Here is a 16,510-nt window from a genome sequence, read left to right as displayed (position 1 = left end):
CTTTGTCTTTATAGTTATGCTCTAGTGAGTCTTTCTTCTCTTAATTGCAAATAAGGGGAGATCTAAAACACTATTTTACGTTTAGGATGTGCCATAGGTTCTTTATCTTTTTTATTTTTTTATAATTTCGCCACTGGTGAGTGGCTGAAGACAGCTGTTTGGTTTTCTCCCCTAGGCATTTGCCCTCCCATGTGGGATGAGTGTAATTTCTCTTGGTATGTCTGTGCTCTTTTCCTTGCACGGCTGTTGTTTCAGGGTAATTCCTTTCTCTCAATTTCTGAGTTAGTCTCTCTGCCTGAGTATCGTATTCTTTCCGGGTTGTGCAATTTCTTCTAAAACTAGGAAATTGGAGTTCTTTGGAAGCTGTTAAACTCCAACAGCAAATTTCTATCTGTTTTGATATACAGTTGTTTCTAACCCAGTTCCATTTCTTACGACCTTCAAATCTAAGAATGTTGCTGCTTCCTTAATGAGGTCATGAGTACATTTCAGGAAGGGATTTTGGACATTCAGTCAATGAATTTCATCAAAATGTTTTCATCTCCTTCAAAGAACATCAGCACGTCATCTATGTAGCGTCGCCAACTCAAGATGTTTTTAGAGTAGGGATTAGACTGATGGTATATACTTTGTGCCTCAAAGTCCACTATGTAGAGATTGGCTAGCGTCGGTGCAAATGTCGCACCCATTAAGTTATCGGATATTTGTTCATATCGATCTTCCAACAAGAAATGTTTTGTTAGTGCTATCTCTGCTAGTTGTATTATCAGATGAATTGACAGTCTCCCTCCGGCCTCTTCAGTTTTTTATTTGTACAGCGAACCAAACCGTGATGTAACTGGGCGCCCAAGGCTTATACAAAGTTGCTCTCAGTTACTCAGACAATATAAAGCTGTAAAGAGGCTTAAAGGCTTATACAAAAGTTACATACAGTTCAGTCATGAGAAAACAGTGGAAAAAAGTAAGTGCAGGTAGACCATGGTTACAAAGGGTCGATGGGAGGATTGGGAGTGTCAGATGCAGTACCAGTATGCTGGGGGCAGAGCAAACTAACTTATTATAGAGTCAACCCTTTACTTTAGATCTAAAGGTCCAGAAAGCAGGTTCCATTCTAATGCTGACGGGTAAGGCATTCCACTGTTTGGCAGCTAGTACTGGGAAGCTTGTTCCCCTTGTTTTTTTTTTTTTACATTTTTTAGGAGGAATCTATGCACAGCCAGTGTGTGTACCTGGCTCTAGTTGGTCTAGATGGAAAGCGTTTGTTGACTTTGTCCGCCAGGTATTTGGGGGCAGAGTTTGAAAGGCACTTATGGGTGATGACGAGCGTGCAGAGGGCAATTCTGTCCCGTATTGGTAGCCAGTGGGTGACCTGTCTGAAGTTGGGGATGTGTGTGGTTATCTGTATGTTAAGTGCTGATCTGTCACGACCCCCCTCCAGAAGACCCCTTGGCAAGCCCATGGGCCAGGAAGGGTCTCCACTAAAACCAGGCATCCTTAGCCTAGGCCTTCTTGGGGCCAGGCTCATACTTGATAAAGGACTTGTATTGGGAACTACTTTATTTCAGTGTCAATCAACATGGAGGCATCCACATAGCTTTGCTCCTTGGAACCAAGCTATGCGGTATAGTATTTTTGGGTGTGGTACCATAGGAACTATTTGACCTGGACTACTTTCTTTAAGCTATTTAAACCACACCCGAATGGGATAACACGCTTCGTTACTTTGCAATTCTGCAACGTGACGTTCAGCTGCTCCCGCGAACCTCGGAAGAACAGCATCTGTAAAGGAGAAAAAGGACATTGTTAGCAACAGCAGTTTACCTGTAATTTCATCGTTGGCGGTCTACGACTCTTGAGATCAGCATCCTGGAACCAGCGCTCCTCCTGAACAGACGGCGCTGCAAAAAAGGAAGAAACAAGGCATTAGACATTTTTTACAATTTAATGAACGGTGCCGAAGGCTCGCAAGCCGCTCCTCGACCAGCATCGCCTCAGGAATTCCATGCACCGGGTGATCACCGCGACCTGTGGGAAGACAAGACAACAGGTTAGCAAGAGGCAAGGCATCCTAGCGCTGCGCTTAGCGCCTACTCACCTCATCAAGGCGCTCTAACAACGCCTTTACTTACCGGCGAGACCCAATTCAGTCTGTCACATATTGGACTTCCGCGCACCTAAGGAAGAGAAGACATTGGTTAAACCGAAAAGACATGCGAGGACAATATAGCACAGCAATAAGACCTACCTGAAAGACTCAAAGCGGGCCGGCATCAGTGAAGTAACTTGATCGTAAATGCCCACCAAGCACAACGCGCCCCTGCCAAGTAGGCAGGACGGAGAACACACCTGCATTAAAAACAAGGTGAGAGGTCCAGCGGGGCTGCGGGTATACAGGGTGGTGGCGGACTGTTTACCCAAGTTGCCCAGTCTGAACATTGCCCACCTGTATTCCAGGCAGAACCCTCCCGCAGGTCACCCCTGGGAACCGCAGAGGTTACCTGAGTCCCAACTGCTGGGTGGCGTCCCCTTGGAACCAGGTGAGCGTAACATGATCTCGGGTTGTTATTTTGAAGGACCTGGAGTTTGAGGTTCCTTTCCGAGGTGCCGAAGTATAAGGTGTTGCAGTTGTCCATCTTGGATAGCACTAGAGCCCTGGCTAGGGTGATGCAACTGTTGAGGAGAAATCTCAAAAATGTGCTAATTCCATTCACCTTAGAGACCACGAGCGACTTTGCTGGATTTTGAGGACTTGGTTTTTTTTAAAAAAAAAGTTTTACCTGAGTGTGGCCCTTTTTCCAACTCATGTATTTTTGTGCTTTAACTGTGTTTTCTTTGGTTATGAAGTCTATACAACTCCATAGGCATCATCTTTTCGTGTCACACAGCACCCTCAGTGCAGTGGCACAGGGAAGCCTTTCAGGCTTTCCCAAGGTTTAAATACCTTCTATGGGATAAACTACTGTTTCCCAGAGTAAGTAAAGTGAAATTGAGTTTAATAGTCTTTTAAATTCCTAGACCCGCACACCCTATTTTAAAATGGAGTGCTGGAGAGGTTACTTATTATCCCCTGACTAGATATTCATGTAGCAGTCAAATGTTACCTTTCCCCCTCAGAATGGTTGATGGCAGTGGTTTTACAACGAAGTACCATGATTTGTCCTGACCGAACTTTTCATAGCTCCAGTAACATTAAATTGCAGGAGCCATAATTTTCAGGACGGCGTCTGAGCCCCCTCTCTACAAACAGGTCCCAGCCTTTTTGTTGCCATTTCTTTGTGAAAGGTCCTTCTAGAGTTTGTCTCTGCATGCCAAACCTAGTTTGGTCTTAGTTCATTCGCCTTTGGCGGGCTTCAAGAATGAAGACTGTGTCTTGGGTGGGCAGGAAGTGAGGGAGGTGCCCAAAACTCTGTGCTTAGTCTCCTAGGAGACCCAAATGCACTCTGTGGCGATTGGCTGGCTGACTGTACGGCAAGGGCAGCCACCCTGCTGAGTGAGTGACAGCTAGGCTGGAGTGAATGGGAGAAATCTGAATAAAAGGCGAGTCGCTTGGCTTGGAAGGCAGTTGACCATTGGAACTCAAGAACCGAAGACTAGCTTGAAGAGGGCGGCTGCTGCAACTCCTGGACCGTTGGTTTGCCCAGTGAAGCCCTGCTACAGGTCCGAATCGCCAAGTTCACCTTCATCTCGACAGAGGCCCTGCAAGGACGACCTCTCCCTTTAAGTTGGTGGGACCAATCAACTCAACAGTAAGCCACCTGGATACTTATCTCAGAGCTGGTTGCATCTTCTTCAGAGTGCTGCAGGAAACCGTATAACCAGGGAGAGGGACACCAATTTGTGTGCATTACTTGGAGCCACCGGAATTGAAGTTTGCCAGTTGCGAGCATTTTGACCAGTCCCATTGCATTACAGGAGTCCCCCGACGTCCTCCCTCTTGTCCCCACGACTGACACAGGAACCGCGAGATCTGCAGGAACTGCCAGAAACAGAAGTCATCAGCTGCATCTTTTTCTTAATTTGAAAAGTACTGTGAAATGAGACTGAGTTCTTAACCTCTCGGTGAAGGTGCTTGAAAATGTTGCAACTCGCAGGCCTAATCGGCTTGTGACCAACATATGATTCTTCCTTTTACAAACTACTGAACTTTTGCAGAGACTTTACCGTTTACTTACCAGAATCGCTTTATCCTATCCAAGACTTTAGCCCATTGACCTTGGCCTAGCCTATTGCATTGACTCCAGATTTGCACCGTCTAAGAATAATTGTAACCTTTCATGTTCTTATCATCTTTGCCTAATATTCTGAAATAGTATTGACATATGTTTATATAATTGCCTGCTTCTATATGTTTTATAACTGACAGTTAAATAAATTAATAAGTATTAAAGAAACAGAGTGTAAGTTCATTTGAACACTTGTGATTGCAGACCTCTGTGTAACATAATTACTGCTCACATTCCCCTCTTGAGATGAGCCTGGCTGCTCAGTTCTGCTTTCAAAACTGTGTAGTACTGCCTTATACCAAAGGCTGGTTTGCTAACACATGTAGTCCTAGTTGTCTGCAGTGGTCCCAGAGGGTGCTGCATACAAACTCTGCCTAACAGCAATTACTAGGCGACAGGAATGCTTTACAATGAGCTTGTTAGTGTAGGCAGTGGAGGAGGCCGTGGCATTCACTCGCTTCTTAAGAGATGAGGTGGAATTTAAGTATACTCGCAATGTTTTAATTTCTTTGGCCACCTTGAACTGATTATCGATTATGATAGAGCATAGCGGGCGTCTAGTTTGTTGATGCGTGTTATGGAGCCGACAATCAAAATCTGTTTTTCCTTTGCTCAGACCAAGGCAGTGGTCTGCCATCCATACCTCGATTTCCAAGTATATCTCGTTAATCCATCTAACATCCTCTTCATAGAATCCTGAGAGCGTGATGAGAGCCTGGGTGTCGTCGGCGTAATTAGTATGTGACACCCAGGCTGTCGAACTGTCAAAAAGCTTAGTAAAGATGTTGTAGACCGTTGGCGAGATGCAGGAGCTTGTTGTATCCGGCTGTGGATGGGGAATAGGGTCTGTTGCAGTGGAGGAAGCAAAGACCCTAGTAGCGTGGTTGGCCAGGAATGATTGTATACAGTAGGAAGCATTGCTAGAGAAGGCGGCTGCTGTAGATAGTTGATCAGTGTGGATCTGATGATCAAAAAGATCTAAGGCTGCCGATAAGTCTAACAGCAGGAGCATGGCAAGCTTACCATTGCCCTTGGCCTCATCCATTTGCATTTTAAGGTCCAAGAGGGCTGTTTCAGCTCCATGCCTTGGTATAAAGCCCGATTGTCTAAGGCCTAGTAGGTTGTAGTCCTCCAGGTGTTTCTGAATTTGAAGGTAGGCTACACGGTCTATAATCTTGAAGATGTAAGGAACGGTGGTGATAGTTCGTGGAGATGTTGGGGTCTAGGTTATTTTTTTTTTTTGAGGCATGACCCATGCCTCCTTAAGGATGTTGGGTACCGTGCTACACTTGAAGGAGGTGTTGATTAGTGCCGAAATAAATGGGGCCAAGTCCATGGCTCCTTCCTGGATGACTGCCGCTTGGCAAAGAAAGCCTTAGCATGTAGAGGTTTTAAGGCTTTTTATGATCTTTTCCACTTTGACCGAGACCGGTGAGAAGGGAAAGGGTGTGCTCGGGGGCATCGTAGGGGTGGGTTTGCCGTTTTTGGCTATGTTTCTGCTCAATTTTAGATTGGAGCATACCAATTTTGTCTGCAAGCACTTTCTGAATATTAGCGCACCATGCAACATCTTTCACGCAGCACTTTATCACTTTTAAGGTTTCACCCTCGGATCTTTGAGTATAGTGACTACGTAGACGGTCACATGGAGTCCTGTTCTCAAGGTGTACTAAAACCGCTGTTGTGGCCTTGGTATACGATCTCATTTGTGTCCCCTCATTTTTAATGAAAGTCTACAATTTGAGACGATGGCTTGACTATTGAGCCTATCCCTGAGACTATAGGGCTTCCTGGCGGAGTGATGCCCTTATGTATTTTAGGGAGTGAGTAGAATGCCGGACATCTTTGATGGTTTGGGCAAAGAAAATCTGCTTCCCTTTGGATGATGTGTCCCTCTGCCATTGCTCCCTCAATCACTGGGTTGATGAAATTCCTCAGGTCAGTCTGTGCCTTATCTTCTGTGTGGTTCTATCGTCAACTAATTTGTTGACCATTTCTTGATATTACTCATTATCCATAACCACTATCTCCCCTGGGGACCCTTATCGGCAGATGTTATGATATTATTTTGGAGGTCTTTCTGTATATTGGTCTCTATTCTTCGATTATAGAAGGGGTTGGTATTTGCTGCCCCTATTTCTTCTAAATACTTTTTCAAATGTGATTGATTCTTATCGAATTTGGCGGAGGGTAAAAGGTGGATTTGTTGTGCGGATTGGTGACATCTTTTTGCCCTTTGTATGTATTCATGAAAAATTGTTTCAGATGAATCTTTCTCATGAGCTCAGTTACCTCAACTCTGTCTGAAAAAAGGTTGCGTTTGCTGGTTTGAACAAACTCCAGTCCTTTCTCTAAAACATAATTTGGATTTGACACACATGAATGCACTAGATAGATGACCACTAGAGATTTAACTATTTCTTCTGGTGTTCTATCTTTTTTCCAGTTTGGACTCCTGGAGCATTTTGTTCGTACCATCCCCTGCCTCTGAGCGTTATCCTGGGTGATTGATCTTACCACCATCCTCTTGGTCTACCAAGTCCTCTGGGCTGTTGAAAACCCCGAGTATTTCCTCACCTATTCTGCTCCTTGTCTTCGAAACAAAGATTTCTTCCAGGTCTAGTTGGGTATTCATCCGAGCTTCCGCTTAAAAAATTCCAATTATTGGGTCTTGGTCTTCTTTTTTTGTTGATATGGTCGTCCTCTTGGTTGTCCGTTATTTTGGTTTTCATCATTATCAGTATCTTCATAGTACTAGTACTTCATGTTAAATACCAACCATGTTCCTTCAAAGAAAGCATCACAAAAATATTTTCGCCAGTTCGCTTGTAGGAAACTAAAACTACATAGGATTCCATTGCTGGAAAGGTTAATTTTAGTATTTTCATTATAGTTCACAATGAATATTGTTGTAGCTTCTAGCCATTAGGTCTTGTTTTAGTGAAAAACGTCAGTAGGTTTGGAATAGTTGTTTATCTGAATGTATACACAAATGGGACTCTAATGTTTACAGTACCAAGGACTGTGTACAATTGCTGGAAGGAAAGGGGGCAAGCCTTGAATGTCCAATTAGCTAGCCAGACAAGACTGTGCTCTTTTTCAAAAGGTTGTGCTTCATAGAGTAAGATAACTGAGGGTGGCTGGATTTTAAAGGTTAGTTTTCCTTGTATTGGCCCAATAAATATCTCGAGGAACTAATATAGACTGTGTATATAGATGTGTGTGTGTGTATATATAGATCTGAGGCTTGTGGATCTACATAGAATCTCATGCTTTGCATAGGCCACCATCTAGTGGTACGTGCAGAGGATTGTATGACTTCCTATTCGAAAGTCGAAAAAGACCTCGACTGGGCGTGTCTAATAGTATCCCTGTTGTACCCATGGTGGTTCACGCGTCTAGGTCTGTCATTTATTTTTTCCTACTATAGTAGTTGGTTGCATGTTGCGGAGTTCGTGGCTAATGGCCTTTATTTACTTATCTTTAAAATGTATATAACTTCTCATCAACATCTTCAATCAACGCTGCAATAGACTTCTCAACAGCATTTTTGATGAAGTGCTTAGATGACTGCTTCAGCCTACACCAGATTGCCCTCTTTACAGTAGGGAGAGGGGGTGGTTACATATGTATATACATTAGTTCTTTTTGATCTGCTTAGATGCATAGGCTGACAATTAGTGTTAGTCGCAGAGTATTACATGATTTGTTTTTGAAACTCAAAGGAATGTTGACTGGGTGTGTTAGTAATGCTATCCCTAGTGACGTCTAATGTAGCCATGGTCCTTCACGTTCGAACCCTCAGATTGTTTCTTCTCTGCCATCAGTCGGTCGATTTATTTTATTGGACATTTGTATGGCCCCTATACAGTTGTCCAGGCGCCACAAGACAAGATGGCGGGAGGGATGGGAATCAAAAAAGTAAACCAAAAATGGTTATATTGGCCTTGTGACAATCCTACTGTGCAAGTGTGTGACGAGGTAAGTGCAGGGGGGGAGGAGGGGTGGAGGGGGACGTGTAGGAGTGGGGTAACCGGTTGGGGGTGGGAATGTGCTGGGCGGGCCAAGGCTGCAAGTGCTTGGGGGGGGGGGGGGAGGAAGGGAGAATGAGTGCAGTGGACAGGGAGGATCAAGTTGGGCTAGTCCAGGGAAGGGAGCCCCAGGGCAAGTGCTGGCAAAGTATTTTCACACCCCGGAGACAAAGGCACACACCACCAAGGCCTCCCAGATGGACACGTCGAAGTAGCGCATAACTCCAACAGGCCTGTTAAACTTCGGTGTCATCCAAACCTCACAGTTCGGCACCCTCCGCAACTGTCTTCTCGGCATGCGATTTGGCTTACTTCTCACAAGAGCACCCCCCCCGGCCCTGCCCCCCAAGCGCCCCAGCCAAAACCCAGTCACTGGCCCGCCATCCAAGGGAACGCAAATATCTAAGGCATCAGAGTTGTCAACCACAACAGCACTGCAAGGCGTGTTGAAACCTAGTATTCAGCTGCCAAAAATACACAAGTCTCTTGTGGTTATTCGGGCAGCAGGAGACCAAAGGGGCTCCCCCTCTCTTCTAGAGGAGTATTCAGAAGCTCCCCAGCCTCTCTCCAAGGCTTTGTCAGGAAAATCTCACCCCTATGAGCAGCCTGTTCAAGCTCCAGACACTCTGCATGTTCCCTGTGGACCAGGCAAAGATTTGAGAATTATATTGACAAGATGGCCCAATTTATAGATTTCTCTGAATCTATTCCTCGCAAGAGACCTAGGGAGGAAGACTCCTGCCCCATTCCACAAAAGCTTCCCATTCTTGCACAAGTCCACTAAGAGGAGTTCTTTAATCAGAACAGGAGGATACATAAGAGGACAATTCTTTTGATCAGGGCACAGCTGACCAGGACTGGGAGCAGGATCATCCAGCAGATCAGGGACCTTGGCTTTCAGCCACACATACCCCTGACCCAGACATTATTTGTCCTTACCCATCTTCACTTCAGCAAAGAGTCATCGCTTGTGGATGACCAAATGCTATTTAAATTCATCCTAAAATGCTGCAGCTCATTTTGAATTTTTTTTGCAAGGAGAATCCTCCCACTAGTCGGGCTATTCCGCTACTCAATTCAATAAATGCCTGGCTCCTCCTTTGTCACCCTCCCTCATAAGGGCAGTCAACTGTCGGGTTGAGATTGTTCCGCCCTGCTCTATCTGACCCTATGTATATATGCAGTCATGCCACACCTGACTCCCTGGTTGTTACAGGGGTTCCACTATTCACAGTGGAAGCTCTCCCGGATAAAGATTGCAAAATAAATGTTATGCCCTAGGGAAGCTTATTACCACTTCTGTGGCCTTTTCTACCAGAATAGCTAACAATATGACTACACGCTAGTTACAGCGATGTCCAATGGGGCCTTCTCCAGGAAGGCCTTCAAGAGGTCCCATAGCCCATGTGATCACACCCGCTGGCTGTCTTAACAGAGGGCAGGCAGATGTCCCATAATATATTAAGGAACCCTCTAGATGCTGCTGGGTGTACTCTAGCCCAGGGGACTCTTAAGAGACACGCCTGGCTGAAGAGCTCAGGCTTCAAACCAGAGACTCCAGCCTCTGATTAACAAACCTGTCGAAGACTAACTTATTTGGATAGGCTGTTGATGACGCCCTGGAAACTGCTAAGAAAGGGCATGAGATGCTGAAGTCACTCAGCCAAGCCCTTCAACCAGCAAGGAGGCTCAAATTCTCGCTGTTCCTTGTGCGGTCAATCTTTCTCCCAGTCTCTCCATGGTCAATATGGCTCTGGAAGTACCCCATGGTCCTTAGCCAATGCTCAGTTGAAAACAACCATATCAGCAGAGGCAAGGGTAGAGGCAGGAACTCTACTCCAAGAGGCTCCCTGCCCTCCACTGCAAAGTGATTACCGGTTCAGGTTCTCTCCCATGCTTCCCGGTCAGGGGATGCTTGTCATTCATGCATGGGAGGGGGATCACTTGAGACCAGTGGGTGTTCAAGACAGTCACCCACTGTTACTGCATCGAGTTCCACAGGCCACCTCGATACCACCCACCAAAGAGCATACGCCGATCACCAGCACACCTGCAAATCCTTCTGCAAGAGGTGCACATCCTTCTGGAACAGGGCACCATAGAGGTCGTCCCAGTCACCAGGTAGACAAGGGTATTTAGTCGGTGTGCTTCCTTGTACCCAAAAGGGATCTCGCATGCGCCATGTATTTTACTTGCACCTGGCGAACAATTATGTCAAACCGCAAACATTCAGAATGACTACATTGCAGGAGGTAATCCCGCTGTTGCTGCAGGGGAATTACATGGCGACATTGGATATGAAAGATGCATACTACCATATTTCAATGTGGCCAGCGCACAAAGTACCTAAGGTTCATGAGGGCACCCACTATCAGTTCAAGGTTCTTCCCTTTGGCATTGCCTCAGCTCCACGGGTGTTCATGAAGGTACTGGCGGTAGTAGCTGCTCACCTGCGCAGGCCTGCGCAGGCAGTCAATCCCAGTCAGTCCTTACCTCGACGGCTGGCTAATAACGCAGGATTTGTATGGAACATGCCTAACAAATGTAGATCTCTTCAGCCTAGGGTTCTCGATCCAGCCTAGACCCCAGCCAAACCAGTTTCTAGGGGCTCTAATTCGGACCAAACGCAGCCTCGTCTTTCCCTCTGAGAGGGTTCAAAACATGCTGTTCCAGATCCCTCACTATGTAGCCGGTCACAAGGTGACGTACACAAAGCCATGCGACTATTGGGGATGATGGCCTCCTGCATCTATCTAATTCCACACGCACATGCGCCCCATGCAAGAGTGGCTCTCGAGCCAATGGTGTCAGGCCAGCGGACAATGGGACGATCAAGTGTTTGTCTCGGCAGCCCTTGTTCAGTCTCTGCAGTGGTGGTCCAGGGAAAACCACCTGCAAGGGAAAACCTTGACCACCCCGGCAGTAGAAGCCACTCTCGCCACAGACGGATCTCGGACTGGGTGGGGAGGGTCGCTCACCTGCATCACAGCACACAGCGTGTAGTCCCCAGCAGTAGTATCCAACCACATAGACTTGTTGGAACTTGCTAGCAGTGTTCAAGGCCTGGAGGGCTTTCCAAACTCTCCTCCAGGGGCAGACTGTTCCAGTCCTCACGGACAGTACCACAGCCATGTATTAAACAAGGGGGCACTTGCTGTCTAAACTGTCCCAGAACAAATGGAAATGGGCTCTCCTACATCAGACTTTCCTCCTGTCCCACCACGTTCCAGGGGAACTCAATCTTCTGGTGGATGTACTCAGCAGAGACCCCCCTCACCATAGAGCACGAGTGGCAACTACACAAGGACATTGTACTCAGTCTTTGCAGACTGGGGCTTCGACTTGTGGAGAACGTACAATGCCCAGATTACACCTCCAGGTACCCTCGGAACCGGTCTCTGGATAAGATGTTCAGGGAGACTTGTCTACAAACCTCCCCAGCCCCCCCACATTCCCGTGCTCAACAGGATAATGCACAAGATGCACCAAGATGCAGTTAGGATGATTCTGGTGGCCCTGCTGTGGGCCCGCCAACCTTGGTTCACCCATCTCATGGCAATGCTTGTCTCTCCTCCCAGGAAGCTTCCCTGCCCTTACAACATGCTGTTGGAAGACATGGGGAGACATACATTCATGCCCTCAAACTCCACTTAGCAGCCTGGCTTGGTAGGTCATAGGGTTCAGGCACCTCCAACTCCCTCAAAGATGTATGGGCATTCTTGGGGAAGCACGGAAACCTAACGCCAGGCATTGCTACGCCAGCAAATGTAATGGAAGCACTTTGTCATCTGGTGTAATGGCAAAGCATATCAATCCTATTGAATGCACACCAACACATATTGTCCTGTACCTGACCCACCTGTTAGATTCAGGCCTGATTGTCAATTCCCTAAAGGGCCATTTAGCTGTGCTTTCAGCATACACCACGTCCCAAAGCATTTATGGAAGGGTTGAAAAGGCTTCAACCCCCTATTTCCAATCCAGTTTCAGGGTGGGACCTGAACGTTGTAATTAACAAACTAATGGGGGGGGGGGGGGCTTTGAACCAATGCATAAGGCTAGCCTTAAGGCACTAGCCTACAAGACTTCCTTCCGAGTGGCGATCACTTCGATAACAAAAGTGTGAACTGCAGGCCCTTTCAGTTCAGGACCCATTCATCTAAATTCACAAGGATAAGGTGGTCCTGTGCACTCGCCCATGATTTGCGCCTACATTTATTTCAGAGTTCCATGTAAACCATAAAACGACTAACTTTTTTCCAGAACCCCACTAACGTGGCAGAAGACAGCCTCCACACGCTAGATGTGAGGAGAACAGTGATTATCTGGAAAAGAGAAAACCACAAAGTTTTTTTCAGTGGCAGCTGGTAGAGGAGACCCTGTCTCTAAATCCGCTATTTCAAAGTGCATCGTCCACTGCATCACTGTGCTACACTCTTGCAAAGAGAGAGCTGCCCTTCATGCCTAGAGCACACCCTACTTGGGGCACTGGGGCTACCATAGCATTCATTGCACATGTTCCTCTTGAGTCCATTTGTAAAGCAGCAACCTGGAGGTCTGTAAACATCTTTACACAACACTATTGCCTAGATACACACACTAGGTCTGATTCTCAGGTGGGACAAGCAGTGCCAAGACATCTCTTTGCTACTGTTCCTTCACAAAACCCACCATCATCTCTGGGTACTGCTCGCTAGTCTATGCACAGCATGGGATTCTAAGCAGATTAACAGGCATCAGAAGACATGCATTACTTACTGTAATAGCATTTCTGATGATTGTATTTGCTTAGGTTCTTATGCGCCCAGCTTTCCTCCCCGAATGGAGTAGAAGGAACATGAACATTCTACATCTTCTTTGTATTCGTGCATGCTGACTATAAGGCTCCCTCACAGCAGAAAAAACATAATCCGAGGGACCTCAACACGTGAGGGATTTTGGGTACACTACACGTCACTTTGGGTAGTGTTAGTCATGCCCATGTTGACTTCCCTGATCGATCTTCGAAAGAAAGATTTAATACGCCAAGATTACCACTAGATGTCATACTATAGTACACCATGTGAATCTAAGCAGATACAATCATCAGAAATGCGATTACCGTGAGTAATGCGTGTCTTCTACGGGTGATATATCATTTTTGATTACCTGTAATGAATGCTTGGTGTTTAATAAATTGTAGTTTAATATACTTACTAACTAGAGTTATTGGTGGTGGTCTGTCAATTGTAGCCCCAGACCACTTGATCGCTTTGGAGATTAAGCTTTGACTGCTCATTCACGCTACCTTTATTAGGTTTTGGTGAATTTGTCTTCCCGGTTAACCATAAATAGGGTGACCTCATAAACCTCCGTGAGCAATCGTGTCGAAGATAGTACAACTACTGCACGAACATGTAACTGATCCTCATTGCACCATTGGAGAGACCAAGGTAGTACGCCCAACTGCATGAGAAATGGTGGTCCAACCACCAATTGCACACCCTCCTTGGAGGGGACCTTTCTACCAACCCATTTGAACCAATGCATCAAGCCCCTTGATTTCACTCACAAAGCAGTATTTCTAATTGCAGTCACATTCATCAGTAGGAAAAGCGAACTACAGGCCCTCTGTCACACGACCGTTCGTCATGTTTTAGGCAAAGGTGGTTTTAAGAACATAGAAATTTACTTCGGTGTCAAGTGTGACTAAATTCCACATCAACCAGTCCATTGAAATACCTTCTTCCCAAAATCACAAAATAGAGGGGAAAATGTGCTACTTTAGATGTTCGAAATGCTGTCATATTTTTCTATCTTGCAAGGGCCAAGGAAGCTGGTAGGACATGCCAATTTATTTAATTTGCAACATGAAGATCTGGCAATTCAGTGACTAAAGCTACCATCGCAAGGTGGTGGCTTAAACGGTCCCATTCATCCAGAGTGCGCACACCACATGTAGCACAGGAGCAACGTTGGCGGGCATTGGAATGTGCCAGTGGCAGCAATTTCTAAAGCAGCAACATAGTTCAGTCCACACATTCACCAAACTTGTCTGGATAAGCAAGCAACCTGATTCACAGGTAGGCCAAGCTGTCATGAAACGTCTTTGTAGCTGAATCGTCGGCTCACCTGTCACCTTAGTTTGGTACACCTTTGTAGTCTGTGCAAAGCATGTGAATTTAAGTGGATTCCCAAGGCTCAGAAGACTAACTTTACCTACTCCTCTTGTTTATCTGGCATTTATCTGCTTAGTCACTTTCTCCTGCCCTTCCCTGCCGCCCAAATAGGTAGAATCGGGCCAGTGTAAAACACAGCAATACTCTCATTGTCATTGTGTAAGGGAAAAAAAAATCTGAGAATGGGAACTTGTGAAAATCATGTCCCTGTACTCGTAGGATAAGGGATAATGTGATGGGGATGCTCCAACCCCTATTTTCAAATTTGAAAAGATGTAATGCTCCATGCCAATGACTAGATGGCAGCCTGTGCAAGCATGCAACTCTAAGCAGATACAAGCCACAGAGAAACTATTAGTGGGTACAAAATGTTTTGTATGCACCACTGAGAGCTTGCCTCTCGACTGTCTCCCCTCCCTTAATTACGGACTGCTTACTACTTTTTTCCTCAAGCTTAACCTCCACTCCTGCTCGCTTTGCCAGCAATTAAAGTTTTTTCTTCACCCAATGTTATATTCATAATCCTAACATGTTCACCTGTTATACATATTCATTTTTCTAAAGCCTTGGCAAAGATGACTAATGTTGAATTCTGCAGGTTAATGGCATATGAGCAAGAGATTCATGATGCCATTTTCAGACAGCACACAAGTCTGCCAAAGGCCATTTTTCTGGTTTGAGGTTCACTTTACAAATATTGTAACCAAACTAAAAATGGAAAATGTCCTTTAAGTTAAAATTCCTGTGTTTAAAATGTGTTCTTTTTACAGTTCTCCATTGTTCACATTACAAAATGTGAAAATTGCTTTGTAAGCTTGTTTTTACCTTGGGAATTTAGTAACCTAGAGCTGGGAAGAGAAGGAAGCATTTTGGTCTGTCCATTGCTATCGTACTGTTGTCTTTCTCCTGCCAACCTAATCCACTGGTGGCATGCTTTTCTTTGCAGCCCAGATATGTGCTGTTGGACTCCGCTGTTCTGACTCCATTTCTCTCCCTCCATTCCTCAAACCCTCAATACAATTGGGACCTGTTGTGCTGCCTATGTTTGGGCCAGGTCATGCAAACCCAGACACCATTCATGACAAGATATTTAGTCCTGCATAGCAACCTCTGCAACATATTGATAACACTATGAAACATTTGTAGAGACCCTGCAACCCAGCGTATCTAGGACCTGCACATACCCTGATCCCTTCCACAGCCAAGATTGGTCACTTTCGTATGGGAATGCCACAGCTTGTGAAATACTAGACCCCGACACCGAAAGGGTATTCTTACCGATGCAGTAAGGCTAGATCAGTCACATGAAGTATGCCTTGGAGTTTTAAATGTGTGTTTATTGGTGCTTTTGTTAAAGTGGTTTCCTACAGTGTCAGAAGCTGCTGGGCTGGCCTGGTGCTGCCTGATCTTTGGAGTATCATTTTGCTGGCCCTTCAGTGGCTAAAGGATTTAGCGAGGTTGGAGCTTGGGTGTTACGCTTCCTAGTCAATGTTGTACGTAGAACTCCCTGCTATCAGGTTCTTGGATTTTCTTTCTTTGAATTTGGATCGACTACAAGGTACCCATCCTGAGGTCTGCGGCTCTCCAGTAGCGGGTAATCAACACATTTTCTGGGGGATAGAGCTATATCCAACTCTCCCACAAAGCAAATGTGGTGTGGTGTAGTTGATACTCTGTAAGTGGACTTCAATGTCTGAAAGTTTTGTAATGGTGCCTAATGTTGGTTTGGGTAGCATTCATCCATGTGAGCGCTTGAACAGCTGACACCCAATTTTCTTTTCACACCGCCTTGCTGAGTTTTAAATCGGGGACTGAAGGTTGCACACCGAAGTGTGCGAAAGTTGGTACCTATCCTGTAGGCCATTTTAACTGTCAAATATGTACTGATTGTTGTGCCACTGGACATTAAGGAAGTGGTAGAAGGTGGGAAGGGGGGGATACGATTGTGAGCAGAGGTAAAAATAGAACGAGCATCTCCATTCAAAGGCTTTGATAGTTTTTTTCTTGCAACAGTATTTGCCTTTAATTCATGTTTTTGTTAAACACATATTGACTGATCTAGTCTTAACCATTCACTGAGAATTGTTCTTGGGTGGAT

At 45.6% G+C, this 16,510-nt stretch overlaps 1 protein-coding gene across 1 annotated transcript in view; it reads left to right on the top strand.

Moving 5' to 3' along the window:
- The window catches only part of RBBP7 (RB binding protein 7, chromatin remodeling factor), a 562,467-nt gene that overhangs the window by 124,373 nt on the left and 421,584 nt on the right, over positions 1-16,510 (top strand). The gene's annotated exons all lie outside the window — the stretch shown is intronic.

The sequence above is a fragment of the Ambystoma mexicanum genome, chromosome 7p (assembly GCF_040938575.1).
Source record: "Ambystoma mexicanum isolate Mex_15411 chromosome 7p, UKY_AmexF1_1, whole genome shotgun sequence".
Lineage (NCBI taxonomy): Eukaryota > Metazoa > Chordata > Amphibia > Caudata > Ambystomatidae > Ambystoma > Ambystoma mexicanum.
This window is presented reverse-complemented; position numbering and strand designations above follow the sequence as displayed.